The sequence below is a fragment of the Pinus tabuliformis genome, chromosome J (genome assembly GCF_031772625.1).
Source record: "Pinus tabuliformis cultivar Carrire ecotype Pingquan chromosome J, CPIR1, whole genome shotgun sequence".
Classification (NCBI taxonomy): domain Eukaryota; kingdom Viridiplantae; phylum Streptophyta; class Pinopsida; order Pinales; family Pinaceae; genus Pinus; species Pinus tabuliformis.
Genome location: NC_142295.1, coordinates 1,321,967,436 through 1,321,979,811, shown reverse-complemented (window position 1 = coordinate 1,321,979,811; position 12,376 = coordinate 1,321,967,436).

Genomic DNA, 12,376 nt, shown 5'->3' with positions numbered 1-12,376 from the left:
TTGGCATTCTAATACATTTATTGCACAATGCTTTGTTTGACTATAGCACTACATTTTTTTCTAGATTAAAAACCACCTAATTGTTCTCTTTAGAAGATGCACTGGGGTGTTTTAATACATGAACCACACCAGTGCTTCGTTGGAATATAACACTACATATTTTTGAAAATTAAAAACTATATTGGTGCTCCTTCTAAGTATGCACCGGGGCATTTTACTACAAGAAGGACATTGATGCTGTAAGTGTATTTAGCACCAATAATTTTTAAAAGTTAACCTTTTTTCTGGTTCTATCGATTATTCAAGCACCAATGTGCTTTGTTATTTAGCACACCATTTTTTTAGTTTATAAAAATAAATTTGAGATGGTGCATCATGTTATATTCAACACTGGTGCTTGTATGGATATCAAAGCACCGATGCATTTGTATATTGTAGATGCACCATCAAAAAAACATATGCTAAAACATTCGCTCGCCCACCTCCACTGCAAATGGATTTTTGGGCTATTTTTATAGGGGCTTCCACATAAACATCGCTAGAAGGTCTTTTCCTTGTAGTGTCAATGATAAAAATGAGAACAAAGATTAGTTTCAAAATGTTGGGTGCTTGCTACGACTTACAAACCTCCAGTTATTGTCTCTTGCTGATACACCACCCATGTAGTGAACAAATTGGGTGTTTGTTGGGAATGATAAACAACTGGTGCTTATTTTCACTAAAAACCACCCGTGATTATCTCTGGTTGACAATAAACCTATATAATGAGTCATTAGTGCTTGTGGTTGGATGAGAAACCATTGGTGCTTGTTGTTCTCAGCTCAAGTGGTGTATTTCCCCACTTAATGGTTGTTGTTGAAGACTTCATGAAGCAATATATGTGCCATTGAGTGCTTGCTTTAACTGAGAAACCACTCAGTGAGTTGAAATTGAAGAAGGAGCTAACTCAAAACTATGCCGAACTATGAAGTATACACATATTCAGTGCTTGCTTTGTTAAAAATAGAAATAAGAAATTCTAATTTACTTTGTCCTTGAATTAAATTGTGAATTAAATCAAAATTCTATTCTCATAGGAACTTGTAATAGTTAACTAAGTTAAATTAACTTAGTTGGCTTAATAAATTCAAGTTGGATATATATCTAGAGTCATGTAGAGTGATCCATAAATTTTAGGGGCCTAGGTTGAGATATTTTGAGTTGTAATTAATTAACTTAGTCTAACTGAGTTATAGTCAGTTAAATTAGTTCTAGTTGTTGGAGGAACTAGTAGGAGGTCTAGTAGTGGGGACAGGAACCAGTGCATCCTCAATGCCGCACCAGTTAACTGAAGATTCACTCATAAATAACTCATGCATGTTAGCTTAGAGGAAGACCCAATTGAGTTCAGAGTTCAAGGATAGTGTACTATCAATTTTATAATTCTGGGTTGTACAGATGGTGCATGCAATTAGTTGAGGGCCTATGGATGGATTACACAGTCATGGGTGGAGAATTTCCTAATTAAATATGGGCTAATTATCTCAGGAATTACGCAAGGAAGTAGGGTCTTGGAAGGCAACAAATTTGGCTAAGTTTTGGATTGAGTTGCCTTGTGAGGTAGAGAGATAGATTGTACTAGTGCAGGATTTGTTTGGGTTGAACAATAATTGTATTTTCTTCTTAGATCTTATGGTTAATGCAATATAGATATTCAGAGTTTTTAGCAGTTTCTTTCCCTAGAGAAATATTGTGTTATGTGTGATTGATATTCTTCCTCTTCTACTTATTGTTTTCATTGATCAATTTTGGTTTCCGCTGAAGATTAGAGTAGATTCTTGTCTTGTGTTTTAGGATATTACATAAGATGTTGAATCTATAGTAAAAATATACATGCTATCGGAGCTGAAGACGGTATAGAAGAGGAGAATTTTAGTTTGTTGTGTGGGTGAAATCGAATTCGCAAGTTCATACTTTAGAGTTAGCGATATGTCATTCTACGGTTTGAGACTTGAGTATGCCCTCGTGAGTAACTCAAATCACATAGCTTGGAAGGGCAGGATGGAGGCAATGTTGGAAGACAATGGCCTCTAGGAATTCAGAGATCATGATATTCTGAAGCCTCCAACATCTGATGTTAAAGATCTAGATGAATGGAGAAAGTTTGTGGCAAAATCGAGAAGGATTATCCTGGAAGGAGTTCAAGATCACATTGTCTCGAATTGACATGGTAAGAACACACCATTTGCAATGTGGAAGGCATTGACGAACCTGTTTCAAGATAGAATTGATCGTAGGAAGTTGGCACTAAAGGAAAAACTCAGAAAGATCAAGACGGAGAAGGGCGACTCAATTCCAAAGTACTTGACCAAGTTCACCCAATGTGAGGATGAGCTTGGAAGTGTCGAGATTATGGTTACTGAAGATGATCTGGTGAGCCTAGCACTTCTAAGACTTCCCAAGAGCTATCACAGTTACTAAGAATCTGTTAATGGGAGGGAGAATCTACTAGAGTGGGAGCAGTTGTGGTCCAACTTGGAATAGGAAGAGATTCTGTGGAACACTAGAGATGGATCCTCATCAAGCATGATGATGAGGAGAATTGTGCCTTAGCGAGTAAGGCAAAGAAAGGGAAGGGGAAGTAATCCCATTCCAAATTAGATTCTTGTCAGGCAAACAAGAAGAAGGACATGTCAAAAGTCAAGTGCTTTCACTATCATGAGATGGGACATTTTCCCACAAAGTGTCTCATGAAGAAGGTTGATAAGAGACCCTCAGGAGGAGTGGTAGGTGAAGCTCTTGCTTCACAATTCGAACTAGACTTTACCGTCATCACTTGTATGGTATCATCGATGATGGGTAGTGTGTAGCACATGCACAGTGGAGCTTCTTTCCACATTACTAGTAACAAAGAGATATTTAGTAACTCAAAGGAGAAGGATATCCAGATGCATATCAATATGAGTGATGACGGGAGGTATAACGCTACTTGGATTGGTACAATTACCTTTCAAAGGGAGTTAGTTTCTCTCCTCACTTTGCGAGATGTTATGTATGTTCCCGGTTTGAAGAAGAACTTGGTATCTATTTCCATATTGGAGGATAGAGGTTATGATGTGATATTTGGTAAGGGAAAGGCATTCCTTCATCACATAGCCACATGACAGGTGAAGAGGATAGGGGTTCAGTGAAGAATCTCTACAAGTTTGAGGTAGAAGATTGTGTTGCCTTGAGCACAAAAGAAGAGAAGCTACAAAGCCAAGGCATCGGTGATTTGTGGAATAAGAGATTGGGTCACTTGCACCATGACACTTTGAAGATCATGTGGCCAATTTATACTGGTCTTCCCAAGGGTACATTAGAGCAGGTAGACACATGCAAAGGGTATAGATTGGGAAAATACACCAAATATTCCTTTCATGACAAAGATAGTTGAGCACAGGTGATCCTCAATTGAGTTCAATCAGATGTGTGTGGACCATTCTCGACAACACCCACAACCAAGAACATGTATTTTGTTATATTTGTTGATGATTTTTCTCGTAAGCGTTGGATCTTATTCATGCAGAAGAAAGATCAAACTTTTGCAAAGTTTTGTGAATTTAAAACATTGGTCGAGAAAGATACTGGCAGGAAAGTTAAATCTCTCAGGAGTGATAATGGTAGAGAGTATGTGTCAAAATATATCCAAAATTTTTGTGCATTAGAAGGAGTTCGATGGGAGTTGATGGCACCTCATAACCCACAATAGAATTGGGTGGTTGAAAGGAAGAACAAGAGTATATTAGAAGCGACACGGGCGATGTTGCATGGTCATGGCCTACCATTACACTTGTGGGTTGAACCATGCAACACAACTGTTTATTTGTAAAACATAGGGCCTCATTGAATTCTTGGGATGAGTACACCGAAAGAGGCCTTTTCAGGGAAGAAACTAGATGTGGGACACTTCAATATTTTTGGTTCATCAGTCTACTACCATGTAACCAAAGATGCATAGAAAAAGTTTCAGCCAATATCTGAGTTGGGGATATTTGTGGGGTACACTAATACACCTCACAAGTATCGGGTGTACCTTCTGACCAACAGGATGACAGTGGTTCGTAGAGATGTAAAATTCAATGAAGAGAAGGACATGAGATGTTCCCTTGAGAGAGAGCTTCAAATACATGAAGTTGAGGAGCTTCTAGCTCTAAAGAAGGAACCTTAGGATGATGTGGAGCAACCACATGTAGAGGATCAGGGAGTGGAGACATCCACTCATGCAGAGTCTTCCAGAGATGGGAGAAAGCACACCAAAGAGGCTGAAAGGTTATTGCATGATTCTAGAGAAAATGTGGGAGCACACACATCACAATGTAGGTAGAGAAGGTCACCAAAGAGGTACACTAGCTACATGTCTCTGATGAGCGGATGTGTAGAGATTGATCCATCCTATTTTGAGGAAGCAATGCAACAACCAGTTTGGGTTGATGCCACAGTTGAGGAGTATGACTCCATTTTCAGGAACAATGTTTGGGATGTGGTCCCAAGACTAGAAGAGAAGTCAGTGTTGAGTTCCAGATGGATTTACAAGGTAAAGCAAGTAGCAGATGGTAGTGTGGAGAAGCACAAAGCCAGGCTTGTAGCTAGAGTTTTTCTCAGGTGGAGGGGATTGATGACGATAAGACTTTTGCTCATGTTGCAAGGTACTCATCAATCAAATCCATTCTAGCACTATCAAAACATTTTGGATGGAAGATACATCAGATGGATTTAAATACAAGATTCCTCAATGAAATTATTGAGGAAGAGGTGTGTATTGAGCATCTTGAAGGATTTGAGACCTTCAACTGGAGTCTCATGTGTGCCGACTCAAGTGAGCATTGTATGGATTGAAACAAGCACCTCATGCTTGGTACACCAGGATCGATAGCTGTTTCACCGGGTTGGGATTCACCAAAAGTGAGGAAGATGCAAAGATTTACCATATTGTGGTTGAAGGTAAATTGTTGATTACTATTTCATATGTTGATGATTTGATTTTGACAGGTGATGATAAGCTGATCAAGTCTTGCAAAGAGGATATTGCAAGAGAGTTAGAAATGAAGGACTTGGGGCTCATGCACTACTTTCTGGGTATGGAAGTATGACAAGGTGATGAGGAACTTTTTGTCTCTCAGGGTAAGTATGCCAAAAAGATACTCAAAAGGTTCCACGTGGAGAGAAATAAACCCATGGAGACTCCTTTAGCAGGTAACTAGGGGAAGGAGGATGCTATTTCCAGTGAAGTAGTGGAGGCTACTATTTACAGGAAGCTTGTGTGTTCACTCATGTATTTGGTGAAAACACGACTGGGCATGTGTTATGCAGTTAACCAGCTTAGTCAAGCAATGGTTAAGCCATCCAAGCTGTATTGGAAGGTAGCCAAACATGTGTTGAGATACCTTAGAGGCAATACTCAATATGGTCTTTGGTACAAACGGACAGAGGGATTGAAGCTTCAAGGCTTCACTGATGCAGATTGGGCAGGGAGTCCATCCAATAGGAAGAGAACATTAGGTGGGATCTTCAGTATCGGGTCATCAACTATTTCTTGGTACAATAGGAAACAAAGATTAGTTGCACTCAATTCAACAGAAGCAGAGTACATTGTTGTTAGTCAAGTAGCTTGTGAGGCTATCTAGATGAGGAAGATTCTCGTTGGTTTGTTTGGTCAGCAGATGGATCAGATTGTGATTTACTATGACAATCAAAGTTGTATCAAACTTTATGAGTATCCAAATTTTCATGATCGATCCAAGCATATTGATATTCGGTATCATCATCTTCGATATTGTGTGCAGAGGAGAATTATGTTGTTGGAGTACATTCCCATAGAGGAGTAGGATGTAGATATTGTGACAAAGGCCTTGTCAAGATGAAAATTCAAGTTTCACAGAGGTAGGATCAAGGTAGAAGATAATCCCTTTATTGTTGAGAGGGAGTGTAAAAAATATCAACAAGAAATTCCAATTATATTTGTCCTCGAATTAAATTGTGAATTGTTGAAATTCTATTCTCATAGCAACTTGTAATAGTTAACTAAGTAAATTGACTTAGTTTGCTTAGGAAATTGAGTTGGAAGTCTACATAGAGTCATGTAGAGTGATCCCTAAATTTTAGGGGCCTAGGTTGAGTTATTTTGAGTTGTAATTAACTAATGCAGTCTAATTGAGTTATAGTCAGTTAAACTAGTCCTAATTATTGGAGGAACCATTTGGAGGTCTAGTAGTGGGGAAGGGCACAAGTGCATCCTCAGTGCCACACCAGTTAACTGAACATTCACTCATAAATAACTCATGCATGTTAGTCCAGAGGAAGACCCCATTGAGATTAGAGTTCAGGGACAATGTACTATTAGTTGTATAATTTTTCGAGTTGTACAGATGGTGCATGCAATCAGTTGAGGGCCTATGGATGGATTGTGTAGTCATGGTTAGATAATTTCCCAATTAAATATGGTCTAATTCTCTCAATAATTTCACAAGGAAGTAGGGGCTTGGCAGGCAGTAGAATTGGCTAAGTGTTGGCTTGAGTTGGTTTGTGAGGAAGAAAGATAGATTGTACTAGTGAAGGATTTGTTCACGTTGAACATGCATTGTATTTTCTTCTCAAATCTTTTGGTTAATTTAATATAGATAGTTGGGGTTTTTAGCAGTTTCTTTCCCCAGAGAAATATTGTGTTATGTGTGATTGATATTCTTCCTTTTTTCCTTATTGTTTTCATTGATCAATTTTGGTTTCCACTAAAAAGTAGAGTAGATTCATGTCTTGTGTTTTAGCATATCACATAAGTTGTTGAAGCTGTAGTAAAAATATACATGATTGAATTGTTAAACCACTTAGTGCTTGTGGAACTAGAGGAAGTAGATAGTAAACATACAAATAAGTATCAATTATCAGTGTAAAGAATTTCTATGTTGGAATTGTAATTAAATTGAATTAATTTTTTTATGATTAATCTCATAAGAATCATGTGCGTATGATGTAGGTGAACCACTAAACTATCCAACACTGACATATAAAGCTGATTACAAGCAATATCAGGGTGCACAATGGAAGCATATTAGAGCTAAATACTTTTGGATCAAAACTATTGCAGTGAAACTAGAGCCTTATGACATGCATTGATCGCCATGAAATGCAACAGAAAATATGTTGTGTCATTAAAGCAAGCCAAAGGGATGCCTTGGTTGTAAGGACTCTTCTTGAGCAAGAAAGCCTTGCCAAGGAATGGATTGCTCGAGGAACTAATAAAGAAAAGAAGGAGATGTATGAACTTGGAGGGCGTGTGACTACAAGAAAAAGGAATCCAAAGTAAAATGGATTTTCAAAAAAATCACGTGCATATTCAGTGAGATTTGGCATACATTTGGTATGTTCTAGGAAGTAGTAAGAAGAACCAATCCTTGTGAATATAGTGAACAACATGGTTCAATTGAGAGATTCAAGACATGGAAGATGTCACTAATGCAAGGTGCCATGACCATATGGATGAGTTATCTATGCTCACTGTTATAGAACATTGAGGATGGTGTTCTTTAAGGGGGTGGGATTTGTAACACCCCCTTAATTTTACCCTTACTATTTTAAAATAGTGGTGACAACCACACCATCATGGAAACAAACATGACTATCCAAAACCTCAAATTAATGATTGATATTAATTAATTAAAAATTTATTAATTAATGCAACTAAAGGTTGGAATGCCTTAAGGATCCTTAGTTTGAGGGAAAATTACAGAGAATTTCTTGTTGACCAGAAAAACTGTAATGTTAGCCTATTGAATTTAATTCTAAAACAACTCACAATTGAGAAAATTTATTTATCCTATCAAAGTTTTAATAAAGTATGGATGATTGATTTTAGAGTCAGTAGTTTGGCTGGCTAACTTTGTGTTGAAAATAGCAACAAGAAATTCTAAATATAGAAATGCTAAAAATAGCATTGCTATAAATAGAATTTTAGGATACATTCCAATTTTAGTTAGTCCCTGAACTAAAATTGAGAATTAAAATTCGAATTTGATCTTAGCAGCTGTTTGAAAAATAATTAATTAATTCATCTTGAGTTAATTAGTTGGAGAAAATCAAACATGAAGTCTATGTGAAGACATGCAACAATTATCCCTTTGATTCAAGAAGTTATCCCTTAATTAAGGAGATCAGGATGAGTTGTACTTTGAGTTGTAATTAATTAGCTCAGTTAACTGAGTTAAGTCCAGTTAGATTAGTTCCAATAGTTTGTGGAACTGATTGTGAGTTCAGTTAGTTAATGCATGCATGCATGTAACTAGTGTACTTCAGATAACTGAATATTCTCTCATAAATAACTCATGCATGTCAGTTCAGTTAGAGACCCAGTTGAGATCAGAGGAAGGGACAATGTACTATCAGTTGTGGGAATATTCCCATGAGGATATCTCTTGCATGCAGAAGGAATTCATTCCTTGAGGATTGCATAGTTTAGTTTGAGGACAGTGTTGTGTGCAAGAGGAGAATTCACACAGGTGGAAGCCAGAGGACCGAGGAGAAACTGTGCAAGGAAATAGGAGGCTTGTAGGACTGAAGGAAGGTAGATGTGTTTTCTATTCTATCTATGAGAAGCATTTAGGGATTGTATTGAGTTCTGGATAGCTTGTGAGCTAAAGCTTTGTGTAATCTTGAGATATTTCCATTTGCATGATAATATAGACAGAGGGGTTTTTAGCTGAGGCTTTCCCCACAATATTCTTCTGTGTTCATGTGTGATTGTTTCTTCTTCATTTGTTATATGTGTTCTGTTTGATCTTGCTCAAAATTGATTAAGCTTCCACAAGTTTTTTTGTTGAAGTAGATCAAGTATTTTGCTTTAGTATATTGCATTATCAGGTGATCTACAGTGATAATTTCTACATGGTATCAGAGCAAAGGTGATCAAAGTGGAGAACAATGTACAAAGAAGGGAGAAGTTTTAAGGTTGAAGTTCTTGATTATAGAAATCGAATTCTTATCACATCTCAAATTTCACCAATGGCGTTCAATGGTTTGAGACTCGAGTATGCCCTGGATGGCAGCTCGAATTATATAGCCTGGAAGGATTGCATGGAAGCGGTATTAGAGGAAAATGATTTGAAGGACTTCATTGATCAAGAAGTCCCCAAGCCAGTAGCTGCTAATGCCCAAGAATTGGCGGAATGGAAGAAATGTGTGGCTAGAGCAAGGAGGATTCTTCTAGAGGGAGTTCGAGACCACATTGTCTCGAGTCTCCATGGGAAGGAGACACCGTTTTCAATGTGGAAAACATTGAAGGATCTATATCAGAACAACAGCGATCAGAGGAAGCTGGCGCTGAAAGACAAGCTTTGGAAAATCAAGTGTGAAAAGGGCAACACGATCTCTACATATCTGAACAAGCTCACCACCTGCAAGAATGAGCTTGGAAGTGTAGGAATCACGATAGCCGATGATGACATGGTGAGTCTTTCTCTCCTCGGTCTTCCTAAGAGTTGGAATAGCTACTAAGACTTAGTAAATGGAGGAGATAAACTACCAGATTGGGAACAACTGTGGTTAGATCTGATGCCGGAGGAGATCAGGAGAAGCACTAGAGATGGTTCTTCATCAAAGCATGATGATGAAGAAAATCTAGCCTTAGCGAGTAAGGTGAGGAAAGGGAAAGGGAAGGCTTCCCATTCCAAATTGAGTTCTTCCCATGGTGGGAAGAAGATTGACAAATCTAAAGTGTGATGCTTTAATTGTCATGAGGTGGGCCATTTTGCAACAAATTGTCCATAGAAGGAATCTGAGAAGGGATCCTTGAAAGGATAAGATGGTGAGGCACTGACCTCACAGTTCGAATTGGATTTCACCCTCATCACCTGCATGGTTTCATTGATGGTGGGTTGTGTTTGGTACTTGGACAGTGTAGCCTCATTCCACATGACTGGCGACAAGAGTTTATTTAGTAACTTGGAGGAGAAGGACCTCTAGATGCGCATAGAGATGGGCGATGATGGAAATTACCGTGTTTAAGGTGAACACACAGTTGTGTTTCAGAGGGAGCATGGAGCTCCTCTCACCCTGACTGATGTAAAGTATGTGCCTGAACTGAAGAAGAACCTACTATCCGTCGCAATGTTGGAAGACAAAGGCTATGATGTAGTCTTTAGTAAAGGAAAGGCATTCCTGAGACACATCGACACTGGACAAACCAAGAGGATTGGGATTCAAGTAAATAATATCTACAAGCTAGAGGTAGATGACTGTGTTGCATTGAGTTCCAAAGCAGAGTTGGTGCAAAGCCAAGATATTAGTGAGCTATGGCATAGAAGATTGGGCCACTTGCACCATGGGGCCTTGAAGATCATGCAACAGATTTCTACCGGACTTCCCAAGGGTAAACTGGAGCAAGTGGATACATGCAAAGGTTGTACCTTGGGTAAGTATGCAAAATCTTCCTTTCAGGATCAAGACAGTTGATCTGGAGCAATCCTAGAGTGAGTTCATCTAGATGTGTGTGGACCATTCTCAAAAGCCTCCACTGCTAAACAAAGGTACTATGTTATTTTCATTGATGATTTTTCTCGTAGATGCTGGATCTATTTCATGCAAAAGAAGGATCAAACCTTCTCAAGGTGTTGTGAGTTCAAAGCCTTGGTTGAGAAAAAATCAGGAAAGAAGATAAGGGCCTTGCGAAGCGACAATGGTGGAGAGTATGTCTCTCGACAGTTTAAGGACTTATGTGCAACAGAAGGAATTAAATGGGAGTTTACGGCACCCCATAATCCATAGCAGAATGGGGTGGCCGAAAGGAAGAACAGGATGATTATGGGAGCAGCTCGGGCGATGCTGCATGACCAAGGCCTTCCACTTCATTTGTGGGCTGAGGCATGCAATACAACGGTATACTTGCAGAATAGAAACTCGCATTGTACACTGGGGATGAAGACACCAAAGGAGGCTTTCTCCAGGAAGAGACCAGATGTGAGTCACTTCAGGATCTTTGGTTCATCGATATTTTGCCATGTGACCAAAGATGCTCAAAAGAAGCTAGAGCCAACAACTGAGCTCGAGATACTTGTGGGGTACAATGATACACCCCACAACTATGGGGTGTTCTTGCCTACCAGTCAGAGGACAATGGTACATAGAGATCTAAAGTTCGATGAGTAGAAGGCCATGTGAGTTTCCCTTGAGAGGGAGCTCAAGTTGCATGCAGAGGAGGAACTTTTGGTTCCTAAGGAGGAGGAGCCTCAGACTGATGCAGAGTATCTGGATGCAGAGGATCCAGGAGTAGAGACATCCACTCATGCAAAGTCTTCCAGAGATGTGCGGAAACGCTTAAGGGAAGCTTACAGATTTTTGATGGATGAGAGAGAATGTGGGACAAACATCTTCTCAGCGCAGACATAGGAGGTCACCTAAGCAGTACACTGGTTACATGGCCCTGGTTGGGGAATGTATAGAGACCAAACATCTTCCTTTGAGGAAGTAGTACAACAGCCAGTCTAGTTTGATGCTATGGTGGAGGAGTATGACTCCATAGTTTGGAACAGTGTTTGGGATGTTGTTCCAAGACTAGAGAACAAGTCAGTGGTGAGTTCCTGATGGATTTACAAGGTAAAGAAAGCTACTGATGGTAGTGTGGAGAAACATAAGGCAAGGTTTGTTGCCCGTGGTTTCTCACAGGTCAAGGGGATCAACTATGATGAGACTTTTTCTCCTGTAGCAAGGTACTCATCTATCGATCGATGTTGGCACTATCAACAAAGATGGGTTGGAAGATCCATTAGATGGATGTGAAGACTGCATTCCTCAATGGAAAGATTGAGTAAGAGGTGTACATAGAGAAGCCTAAAGGATTTGAAACATTTGATCGTGAGTCGCATGTGTGCTGACTCAAGAGAGCTTTATATGGGTTGAAGCAAGCACCTCATGCTTGGTACACCAGGATCGACAGTTATTTCACTGGGTTGGGATTCACAAAGAGTGAAGCAGATGTGAACCTATAGCACATCATGGTAGAAGGTAAGCCATTGATCATTGTTCTTTATGTTGATGATCTGATATTGACAGGTGATGATCAATTGATAAAGTCTTGCAAGGAGGACCTTGCAAGAGAGTTCGAGATGAAAGACATGGGTCTCATGCACTACTTTCTAGGCATGGAAGTGTGGCAGAAGGATGGGGAAGTATTTGTGTCTCAAGGCAAGTATGCCAGTGAGATACTCAGGAGATTCCACATGGAGAAGTGCAAGCCCATGCAGACTCCTCTAACAGGTGACTGGAGGAAGGAGGATGCTAATTTAGGTGAGGTAGTAGCTGCTACTGTGTATCAGCAACTTGTGGGTTCATTGATGTATTTAGTGAACACACAGCGAGATTTGTGCTTGGC